This window comes from Phoxinus phoxinus (assembly GCF_949152265.1).
Source record: "Phoxinus phoxinus genome assembly, chromosome: 17".
In the NCBI taxonomy this organism is placed as follows: domain Eukaryota; kingdom Metazoa; phylum Chordata; class Actinopteri; order Cypriniformes; family Leuciscidae; genus Phoxinus; species Phoxinus phoxinus.
This window is the reverse complement of record NC_136892.1, coordinates 16,054,451-16,066,808: the sequence shown is the minus strand read 5'-3', so window position 1 is coordinate 16,066,808 and position 12,358 is coordinate 16,054,451. Positions and strand designations below refer to the sequence as shown.

Below are 12,358 nucleotides of genomic sequence, written 5' to 3'. Positions count from 1 at the left end.
GGACATTGTTTACAACCTCTACAAGTATGCGGATGACATATGCCTCCTTCTGAACACTGCAATACAAGGATGAATACAACCAATTATGCTACATCAAACAAATGATGCCAATAATATGCTACACAAAAACACAATATGAACAGTGTTAGTGCCGCAGTCAAACTAATGATTTTGCCCTTTCATTCTCCTCTTTTAATTCACTACTAAATGACTTTTTTTGGCTCATCACAACATGTCCAATTGTTACAATTTAACAGTTCCTTCACAATGCAAACGTGGAATAGCAGCAGCTCCTAAAGGCAGCTCAGGAATCATACGTTACAATATTCTGACAGTCGAAGGGACGCAACGTTACTAAGGTAAACCACATTTTATTAATAACTTTCACAAACATCGCAGACACAAGAGGCTGACTTGCTTCCAAATGTAATAAATTGCAATGCATTATCTTTAGAGAACACGCAAATGCAAACATCTTTTAAGACAATAAGAAATTCCCAGGAATCAAGCGGATTACTCTTTCTCCTAGTTTCACAGACAAGGCTTCAGCTTAGTCCCAGACTAAAATGCATGTTTGAGCTGTTTTTTAACTGAAAGCAACTTGCACAAACATATCTTAAAATATGTCACTGCCATTGTTTTGTCTCAAGATGCACCAGTAATGCTTTTTTTTCTAAGGCATGTTCATAAAATCTACTTAAATGTCCTAACTGAACTAAGACCTAATCCTGGCTTAGTCTAAGCCCTGTCTGTGAAACCGGGCCACAAAGAAACTGTCTGAGATTATTCTGAGCCAGACCTGTGGAAAACAAAAGAGGATATTTTGAAGAATATTTCCACTGTTTTTGTCCAAAACAACAGTGGACCCCATTGAATTTCATGGAAATTCAAGGAATAAGGAAAGTAAAAAAGGTCTGAAATGACATGAGGGTGAGTGAATGATGACATCATTTGCATTTTTTTGGTACTACCACCCCCTTAAATTTCTCACAAACAGCTATGGATTCAGCAGGCTTGGATTGACAGTCCTCGATCACCATTACTTTTTATTGTACAGAAAAGAGCAGCATTAACATTTAGCTAAACATCCCCTTTTGTGTCACACAGAAGTCAAACAGGATTTAAACAACATCAGAGTAGGGCGAACTGTCCCTTTAAGAGAGAATCTCTTTGTTCCTGAGAAAAACTGTAACCTATCTGTTGGCACAGCGAAGTTTATTGACAGAAGTAGTTTATTAGTTGTATTTCCAATAGCGGAACAGCATACAAGGCCACACGGGAAGTATATTAATCTCAATATTTAGTGAACAATTTACCCTTTACATGAGGGGTGAGGTGGGACCTGAAGGAGGAGGGGGGCCTTCAATAGCTATTAATGATAGTGACATTTAATAGAAAGAGAACGGATGACGTGTTTATGCTCGCCTCTACTTCAGAGGGCGGAGATAAGAGTGAACGAAAGCCAGAGAACAAGTTTTATAGCCGTTTCGAGTGTCTGCACACAACCTGCGTTTTTTTCACACCAATAAAGCATCTGCTTTACAGCAAATGAACTTCTCCAGGTGAGAGGCGCGTGCAAGCTGTCTCTTTTTCTCTCACACAGCCTGCGGGAAAATTCATACACAGGGGAAGAGAAAGAACTGAATTAGGGGGCTTGAATATGCCAGAGTGGAAAGAGGGAGTGACAATTCTGACTAAAACTATACTTTAGCTAAAAATGACAATTGTACTCACCCTCATGTCATTCCAGGAATAAATGTTCACTAAAACATATATATTTTTCTAAAAACATGGGCAAGGAAGAGTAAAGCATTCCATGAAATCAGAACAATCCTCTTGCTCTTGGGCTGTAAACATGTGCTCACTATAAAAGCCCTTTGGCAAACATCAGACGCTACGCATCCGCTGCTGTGCTGACGTGCCGTTTTGGAGGCTTTATCACATTTTCAAAGGTTTGACTTGGTGCCATCAGCAGCACTGTAGTCAATGTGACTCGCACAGGGAGTGGGTCGTTAGGTGTATGCGAGAGCGGGCACGCGTGTACCTCATTATCATGTTTTTTGTAGGAGGAAATGATGCGTAGCCAGCAGAGCAGCACATTCTAGAACTGCTGCTCACCAGATGACATTGGAGGCTGACTGGCCAATGTCATGGTTATAGGTGACAAAGACAGGACTTCAAAAAAAAAACAAAAAAACAATCACAAAGTAAATACACTGCCATTCAAGGTTACATTTTGAGGTTAGCAAAATTTGTAAGAAAGTGACAGTGAATATTGATGATCCATTTCGAATGAATTATTTTTGAACATTCCATTCATCAAAGAATCCTGAAAAAAATGTCTCATGGTTTCCACAAAAATATTAAACAGCACAACTGGTTTCAACATAGTAATCCAGGTAAATTACAGTAAAATGACCAGAACGACTTTTCCATTAAATACACAAAATGTGCTGGAAACACAAGCAACGCCGTTCTGTCCATTTACCGGTAAGCTACCATTCACACATCAGTACCAAAATACTGGTAAACTCTGTGATGTCAATTATCGGAAATTACCTTTAAATGCTGAGACGTTTTTTTCTTTAATCCACCTTGATGAGGAGAAGCGCTTTAGTTTCACTATGTGATCAATTTGACTGCACTTTTTGTATTACTTCTGAGTGACAGCCGTAGGGGATGATCGCACAGAACACGGTTTACTCTTAAAAACATGACACATAATAGTTATTAATAGTATTGCAGTTACAATAGAATGCAATAACTGCAGAGCCACAGTGCTGATGAATGGAAACGGAAGGTTTTTGAGCCCAAGACACAGCTAAATGCTTAGCACGCTTAGATAGCACGCTTACATAGAAAAACAATTAAAAGCAGCGGAGCTTACTGTAACCGCTCAGGCAGACCTTTATGATTGGCCCAAAGCATACTTCTTACGTCAGCGCTTTCTGACCTCACGCGTGCTCAAACCAGTGATCCTGTTCTTTGGTCACATACAGCATTATACCGGTGATTTAATGGTAATGTTACTAACAGAATCTTTTAATAACTTCTCATACAGGTAAATTGCCTGAAAACATGATCACACATGATCTCTTAATGGTATTTAACAAGTCATTTAACTTTTGAACGGTAGTGTACGTTTTATTTTTGTCTTTTCTTCATTAGCAAGAAACAGGTCATGCCACGGCATCTAGATTGGGTAAAAATTAATTACCAATTTAGGCAGAAATCCTGGTAAATTTACATACAGTCATAAAGTTACATTAACAGTTTAATGAAATGATAGAAGCAAAAGTTAATATATTATCAGTTTTTAGGGGCGTTAATTTTTATATAATTGTAATATTAACATTAAATTGACTTAAAAACAAAAAATGGAAAATGATTATTTGCATGCAATACTGATTAAAATTGACACTTATATATGATATAACAGTCTTTGTTGAGGCCTAGCAGCACAATGTAGGAAAGCAAAAGTCTAACGTGAAAACTACAAACACTGCAGTGACCTACAACATATTTTTTAATGAATTTCTCCTCTCTTGATTGAGCCAGCTCAACACACACACACACACACACACACACACACACACACACACACACACACACACACACACACACACACACACACACACACACACACACACACACACACACACACACACACACACACGATTGCTAATGAGAAAGTAAACACTCTAGCCAAGGGACAGAATATAAAAACACGACATGCACCACATTAGTGTGCATATCAGAATAAAGAGAGCGAGAAATGAATGCATTCACTCCCTTAGAAGGAGACTGTTACCGCTAACAAGTTTCAATCATGAAGGCGAATGAAAGTCCTTACTGTGAATTCATGACAAATTGTGCATGTAATTCTACGAATGAGCCATGTATGGTGCTCTAACACCTCCAAACTGAGCAGCAGGGGAGGACTAATATGTAAGAAAAAAAATCTAGCACAAGCTCATACAGTGTTTTGCCTGTGGAAGTTGATTTATCCGGTGTGCCAGCGCTGAACAAATATGGCTACGGGCTGAATAAGAGAGTTGCTGAAAGAAGAGACCAAGAGAAAAAGAGTTAAAAAATGGGAGTGCAAGGGTGAAGAAAAACTGCAAAAGTGCAGAAGACCACATGAAAAAAAAGTGTGAAAGCCGGTTTATGACCGATGCCTGTTCATCACCTCTTCTCATGTGGTGACCTGTGCAGTAGCAAACTATTCAATGGCTGAAAACTGAAGACACCTAAGATTGATACCGCTGCACACTTTTCTGTTGGCTTTGCGTGGCTTTTTTCCAGCACTGAATGGTTATTTAGGAGCTAACACCTTGAGAAAGGATATCCGTTAACATTCGCATTCATCTGAATGACAACTGCTCAATTGATGTCAACATGGAAACAGTCCATTTAATGCATTTAAGCCAAGACACGGCAGGCAGAAACATCGTTGTTGTTTTTTTCACTGGTCAATTTTGAGATTTTGGGATATTTGTCTTAAATAACATGTCTTCTTTCAGACTTACACGTGTACGAAATACACATTTAGGTCTTTATTTTACTACACTTTGTCTGTTTGCGTCTGTAGATTTCTCCTAAATTCAACAAAAATTGGCGTTCTAAATCATCCCGCTGCTCCGCAGCCGCTGTCTGCACCCTGTCATCACATACTGCTAGAAAGCGCTCTCTCTCCTGTGCAATGCTGTCGGATCCAAATATGGTCATTTCCGTTTTATTAGCAACCAATCGTGAAAGTAAAAGGGCTGAATGCGCAATCTCATTGGCTGATGATAAATCTTTAAAGCCCGTTTTCTCAAAATGACTTTTCTCTCATACTCCAAGTCGAAATCTCCACTTCAGTAGCACCTATATACACCAAACCTTCCAGTCTTGTACCTAGTTATATTATGAAGACATTTACAGAGGGATTTGTCAATATATTATTCGTAGCCTGATTTATATAACATTTTATTCCAAAAAACATGGCGAAAATCAATTTAAGGCTATTGACAGTATATTCTGATTTACAGGATAACAAAAGTAGATATCCATAAATCCCTCAAGATTTTTTCCCCCATCTAATATGCTAACACAATGAAAAAATTATTTTTAACCTGGCTTTATCCGATACTCAGATTTAGTTTTTTATATATTTATGCAAATTAGCGCATATTTAATTAGATATAGCCTAATTTGCATATTTAAACATTAAATTACAGAAAACTTGTAATAATTTTTTTTTTCTCATCTTAATGTAGGTAATCACCTGGGAAAGTTTCATGGTGATATCCGCTAGATAAAAGTTGTACCCTATTCAACTGTAGTGTCTCGCCTTAAGAGCCCTCTAAACACATCTACTGTAATGTAATGAAATATTTGTGACTTGTATGTTGCTTTCAAAAAACATTATTTCATCACAATACACAAACATTTTTGAAAAGCCGTCAATGGAGAGAGAAGCTTTTTGGATTCAGATGGTTTTAGTTACAGCATCTACCAGTATTGAGGGAAGCATTTCAACATTTCACAGTTATCGGACTTGCAATTGTCACCAGGAGGAGGATGAAACATGCACTGAAGGAGAGACCTAACAGTTAAAGTGTTTTCCCGCCACCAACATTTTCATTTTTCTCTCAGGCTGCTGAAACCAAACACAGCGCATGAAAGTCTCTGTACAAAGCATATGAATATTTAATGCAGTAAACACTGTTGCTCGGGAACCAATTTTTAAAACCCAGGGTTAGACGTGGTGCAAAACCTTTTCTTAAATTACAAATGTGAAAAATTGCTTTGAAGGTTGAAAGCGTCCTTAGCCCAGGGTCGAAATAGACATAACCCAGAAAAGCCCTGTAGAGACTCGGTAACAGGCTCAGTCGACTTGGGCCAGTAAGAAACCAACCAGACCCGCACAGCAATGTGATAAATTCACTCAACTGTATAGCAACTCCCTGGCAACCATCCACAGCACATTTTGCACAGAGAAGCAACATAATTGAACATGCAACAGTCTAAATTCCCAAAAGCTGCGTTGTGCCTCCGGAATATTCTAGTCTGTGTGATTTAATGAGGGAGAAATTAATATCTCCCTACATCAGACAACTTACCCTCATGACAGGTCGCCGAAAGGTCACTAAAGGCCATGGCAAATGCAGAAGGCGTATCTGATAATTGGCGAGGCGGGAGTGCTTGTGTTAAATATAGGAATTTACACATGAACCTTCAGAACAGGGTTTCACAGCAAACCAAAACAAACAGGGATTAATGATAATATAGAGATGTTTTGTTATTTCCTGTTTTGATTATGTCACAATTACATCTGTTACACTAACAAAGCAGACCTGTCAAGATTACAGTTTTTTCCATTTGCTAACACACTAAAATGACATGCACAGCACAATTATTTAAACTGACACACAGAGAGCAAAACCTTTTCTCAAGTCTCCAAAAGTCTAAACACATTTTCTGCTTTACATTTTGCAGTAGAAAAATGGCACTTTTTAAAAATGCACTGAACACAGTTCTCTGCATAAGACAACAATCTGACATAGTCATGTTTATAAAAGCCATTCAAAATGACACTACATGAGCTAATTGGCAAATACATGTGCAACCTGGCCAAACACCTCAATGCTTAATTGTTAACACTTCAATAAGGATGTAGGCACTATGAAAAGACCACTTTATTAATTTTCTTGCCTATTTTTTTTCTATATATATTTTCTGCAATTTTCTTTTTCAGTTAATTTTATTTTATTTTTTGCATATTTTTGTTCAGCCTAATGTACATATATCTGCTTTGCATATGTTGCGCTGACTTGTTTGGTGAAAAAAAAAAACCTTGCTTTCAACAGCGTGTGTGTGTATCTGCAAATATTTCTGTGCATGTGAACAATCTGAAGAATTTTCTACAATTTGAACTATTTTAGTATTATGGCAAAGCATACTAAAGATGAGAGTGCTTTTCATTATGCCCAACAGTGTGTAGTTGGTTAGACAAACATCTGATAATATGAATGAAGAATTTCGTGCAAAAGTTTGATTTTGATAATGCTATATGTAGTTTTGGTTGCAGTGCTTTATTTTGCAGGATATATGAGGTATTTTGCACCATATTTTGCAGTTTGGGGGTGTGGTTTTGTAAATTGTGTTACGTGTTTTGATAAAACCAGCCTAGTTTGCAAAATTGTGTTAGTTTACAAACTGTAAAAAGATATAGATAGATTGGACAGACAAGACGGACAGAAATAGACAGATAGATAGATATAAATATAAAAAGACAGACAGACGACAGACAGACAGACAGACTCAGATCAGTATAGACATTGATATTGGAATTAGAAAAAAAAAAATCAGCCTACCACAACGCTCCATTACTACCTCTGAACTCTCTGCCGCACAGCTAATGTTGTACTCAAGCCAAACCTCCTTCAGAAAATCAGACATTCTGAAAGACGGCTCACTAAATGGCTTGTGTGGATATTCACTTATATCACCTTTTTCCATCATTTGATGAGTTACTGCTGCCAAGATCAACAGAAATCGTACACAACATCTCTTGTAAAGGAAATGACTTGCACAGGCAGTAATAGCGCAACATCAACTGCACAATCCCCTAATGATCCTAAACTGCAGAGAAATGTTGTCTTTGCACCAAAAAGAATAACAATTATGCAATTTACAGCTGGTTAAACTAGATTGTGTGAGGTTAGTTACTAAAGACTGTTTTCCACAATAGGGCCAAATTGTTCTCGTTGCAGCAAATTGCAGCGCTTTGCGGCTACTTCGGACTAGAATGGACGTTACCTCAAGGACACAATAGGCGTGATACTGTAGTAAACATTGGATAGATTTTTCATTTTTCGAGAGGACGATCACACACAGAAAAGTAAAGGTTCAGACAAGCAACAAGGTACATTGTACAATGTCAATGTACCTTGTTGCTTGTCTGGGAACTTTTACCTTTTATCGATTGAAATCGTATTCCATGCTCAAGTCAAAATGCAACTGAAATTGTTGCTCACAGTGTTAAGAGCAGCTCGAACTGATGGTGGAAAGTACTTTAAGATGGTTACTGCGATTAAACAAGTATCCGTATATGGCTAAATTCGAGGATGTGTGCAGACTTCCTACCAGGATGAACTGAACGTGCAGGTTCAATTCCATCTTTCCTGCAGCGTGTGCATCTCAATCAATGCCAGCAAACTAAAAGCAGAAGAATGAGTCGCAATGAACTGTTGGAAACCCGCCTTAAATTTGTCCTAATTCTGTCAGAGTCTACTCTCCCATGTCAGCGACTGAGTGACATCCTCCAAAGCGGCAGCAAGAACAGGGTGACGTCTCAGTCTGGTTGTCTAAAGGATTGTGGAAGCGCGAGATGTAGGCTGCTGATTACGAATCTTCCTCGGTTTCCTTCGTGTTGACATTTCTCCCCTCCAATTACTCCATCCCTTCCTGCTTCTGGACAGGGGGTGACCTTTCAATCTCCTCTAAATATCTTATTATATGGTGTCTCTGCTTTTTTTTAGGCTTGGCAGGACCTGCTATACAATTACAAGACATTCACGCTTTGTTTGCTCTCTAATGAAGCGATCAGGAGTCGGACCGGCAGCCAGCACCTTGGGTCCTGCCACGATGTCACATTGAGGGAGTGGTTGCCAGTGGCTGTTAAAGTCTGGACACCAGTGGAAGAATGGGTTGCACAGAGACGGGAAATAGGGGCAGGAGATAATGTAGACTAAAGCCTCGTTTATACTTTCACCTGCTCCGCTGAGTGCGCGCGCTCTTCCCCAAACGGACGAGCCGTCGTACTATTTTTGATTACATTTGACCAAACTTACACTACAAAAGAACCAAAGAATTATGTAAAACCTACAGTAGTAAACCATGAGATTTTTACTCGTTACATTAGAACAAAATATATTTACATAAGAACATATTGTATGCATTAAACTAAATTAAACAACATTTTTATTAAACATTATTAAAGAATACCCGCATACTGAAAGCCGCTCTACGATGCATGTATGTGTGATGGCAAATTCAAAAGTGAAAAGCAACAGCACGCATCACCCATCCCAGGTGTTATTAGTAATAATGGTGTTGTCGCAACTTCGCAAGTTTAATTACCGGTGTGAAAATTTCCTCACTGTGATATCACTGAAAAAATTCTACTTCAAAGGAATTTCAACTGCTGACTTGTGAAAATGCAGTAAATATTATTTTGATTTATTTTAATATCCAGAATTTTGCCACACATTCTGTTGATAGATCTTAATGTGCATTAAAGCCATGCAGAAAAAAGACCTTTAAACAAACCCGGTGATACAAAATAAACAGTCAGGCTTAATGATCACATTTTTTTCATGATTGATGGCAACTCTGAATACTGATGTTGATGTAGAGAGAAATGTGGAGGATTTAATGAACCAGGTCACCCAGACATTTTATATACTTTTCTTTTTTTTTTTACTGTTTATTTTTTTGTGTGTGTTGTCATTCACTTTCCTGCTTAAAGAGGCTTCTTTGAAAGCAATCTGAATTCATTCCACTCACTCAATACCTAGTGAGATGGCTCTGTTTCCAGATGTCAATGTAAAACTCATGACACCTAAGATCAGCTCTCTGGTTAAAGACATATCAGCTCGAGTCCTGCAGCTCAACATACAGTATATTCACAGGTATAAGCAGCTCAAAATATTTGGCAAAAATACTTACACGGCATGAACATAGCACAGGTCAGAAACCATATTCAACATTAAACAAGAGAAATAGGTCATGTCAATCATCTTCTTGAAACACTGCTGACATGCTTATTGGATTTTACTTCCCAGGTCAGGTCCCTGACCCATATATTTGGTGACCCATATATGTCAATTCCATATCCTGTTCTCTACTGGAGCACGTCCAATTGGTAAAAACCTATATTCGATACAAGGAACCTTCCACCAGGAATCTGAGAGTTATATGGATCAATTGACCCTGGTATCCTATTGGCCTTCAGAAAATGTCACCATGAAGGATTCATTTGTATGGTGACACCAAGAACTGTTAATTTTTCTGCTTCATGTAACAATACAGCACTCAGACAAATTACCAATAAAAAAAAGGGAAACCATTGTATGAACCTGCTGACTATATATATATCTATATATTAGATTTATACTAACTATACTGAATACATATATTTTACTAAACATATACTGAGTAATATTTCAATGTACACTAATGTTCACAAGATTAGGGTCAGAAATAGTTTTTGTAAAAGAAATGAGAAAACTTAGCAAGGATGCATTCAATTGATCGAAGTGACAGTAAAGACATTTAAATGTAAAACATTGAATTAATTAACTTATCTAACTTGCTATGCTTCAAAGAATCCTGAGAAGAAAAATGTATCACATTTTCCATAAAAATATGAAACAGCACAACCGTCTCATAGTATAAGTACTTTTAAACACGTCACTAGTTTTCTTTATGTGTAAAACCTTAGAAATACTTAGTGAACCATTAAGAAGAAAGAGCTTTGTTTAAAGTTTTGCCCAGCAAGAACAATTACCTCTGCAAGGAAAGGTAGCCCATTTTATGTGCAGGGCACGACAGCAAAGTCTATGTAAAATCTAGGGTTGGCTGAGCAGATGCTTGCAGAGAAAGGTGAGAGTAGAGTCCAAGGCTGCGAGGCAAAACAGCAGACATGAAAGTGCAGCATCTATTTAATTTAATGGTCACCGCTGGAGGGTCTGGATGTAAGGTACAGAGGGATGAAGTGAATCCTGAATGAACAAAAGAAGTAGGAAAGAGCAATCCCTTAAGACTCAGAAACATGTGCTGTGTCCTTGGACAGGGCTCAGGACGGGTAACACATTACAAGCCATTTAATTAGACCTCGGGTGATGGATGTGACCGTTCACAGGAAATCAAAAGTATGAAACACAGATCCAGCCACTTGAATACGCTGTTCTACAACACAGGACACATGCAATACAACCCGGGATATTCCGGAGGGATTTGTGTGACATTCGATGCGTACTGTATGTAGAAACAGTCTGGGAAGGATCAGATGACTGTCTGCGGCTCTCACGTTTCTTGTTACTAAAAGCAAGAGTGCTAATAAAAGCGCGCGGAAGTCGTTGAAAATGTGCGAGATGTCACACAGGCAGCAGGCGTAATTTGTGCTAATGATATTCCTAAATAATCTACTCTAATTACCGAGGTCAACCAAAATTATTCTCCCCATATGTCTGCTGTCTGGAAAAAAAAATGTATGTGTGTGTGTGTGTGTGCGTGTGTGTGGTAGAGGACAGGCTAAAAAGATGACTGACTGCCTTTGTCACACTATTTGAGGAAGAGAATGAGTCATGCATTAGTGAAGCTGCTCCAGCTCTCTGTGGCTGCCCACCGGATTTTGTGTTGATCGCGTGAAAATGACTTTTGAAGGATTGTATGTTTTTTTCCACACCTGCAGCCTGCTCCATAGTCTTTCATGCGGATGAGGATGAACAGGTGTGCTACTGCTGCTTTAGCTATAAAAGAAGCTTAGTTAATTCAAATCCTCTGTCAATGCACCAAAAAGCACCAACACTTCAATGAAAATTCATCTACGGATATCCAATCTGATGACAAGAAATGAAGAACATGAATGATTTTGTAGACTGTTTAAATCAGGACTTGTCTTGTGTATTTGTCAGTTTAAACCACTTTTCAAAAAATAATATTTGTGTTTATGTACAGTAATTATGCCTATAGGTGAATCGAGTATTAACTGATTGACTAAATCACATTCGAATCACCTAATCCAACATTAAAGTGCTCCAAAATCCTCCTCTTTCTTTTCTGATAGATGCTTATATGTTTGTTTGTTTGTTTTTTAAATAATATGATTGAGCATGTTTATGAGTCTTTCTCTGCTAGTGTATGAATGTAGAACAGACTTCACTATGCCTCTGTGACATTGCCTCCTATGTCGATAAAAGATCATTATCACTTTGATAATGGAGATTGAGATGTTTTACGGTGTTGCAGGTATGCGGTGCTGTGAAATAATTGTCTGAAGTGTTAATTGAGTTAGCGGTGCAGAAGTTGTTTTGTACTCTCGGATCTGCTGCATCGACAAACTCCACGCCGCTATAGTTCATGCATAATAAATTTAGCAAATGTTTACACATGCTGCTTGTATACTGGTCACTTTTCATTATTGTACTGATACATAAGCAATACAAACATTTGATGCCTTATTCACACTGATTCTAGAGATAAGAAATCTGTAAATTATTAGCTTCATTTCCGATGAATTAGCTTGCCACACCAGTCAATGGTGGGCGAATTGAGAAAATGTAACTTCAATAAATATTCATGATTT

At 38.1% G+C, this 12,358-nt stretch overlaps 1 protein-coding gene across 6 annotated transcripts in view; it reads right to left on the bottom strand.

Annotated features, from left to right (window-relative positions):
- nrxn2a (neurexin 2a) overlaps positions 1-12,358 on the bottom strand; it is a 362,195-nt gene that overhangs the window by 163,330 nt on the left and 186,507 nt on the right. The gene's annotated exons all lie outside the window — the stretch shown is intronic.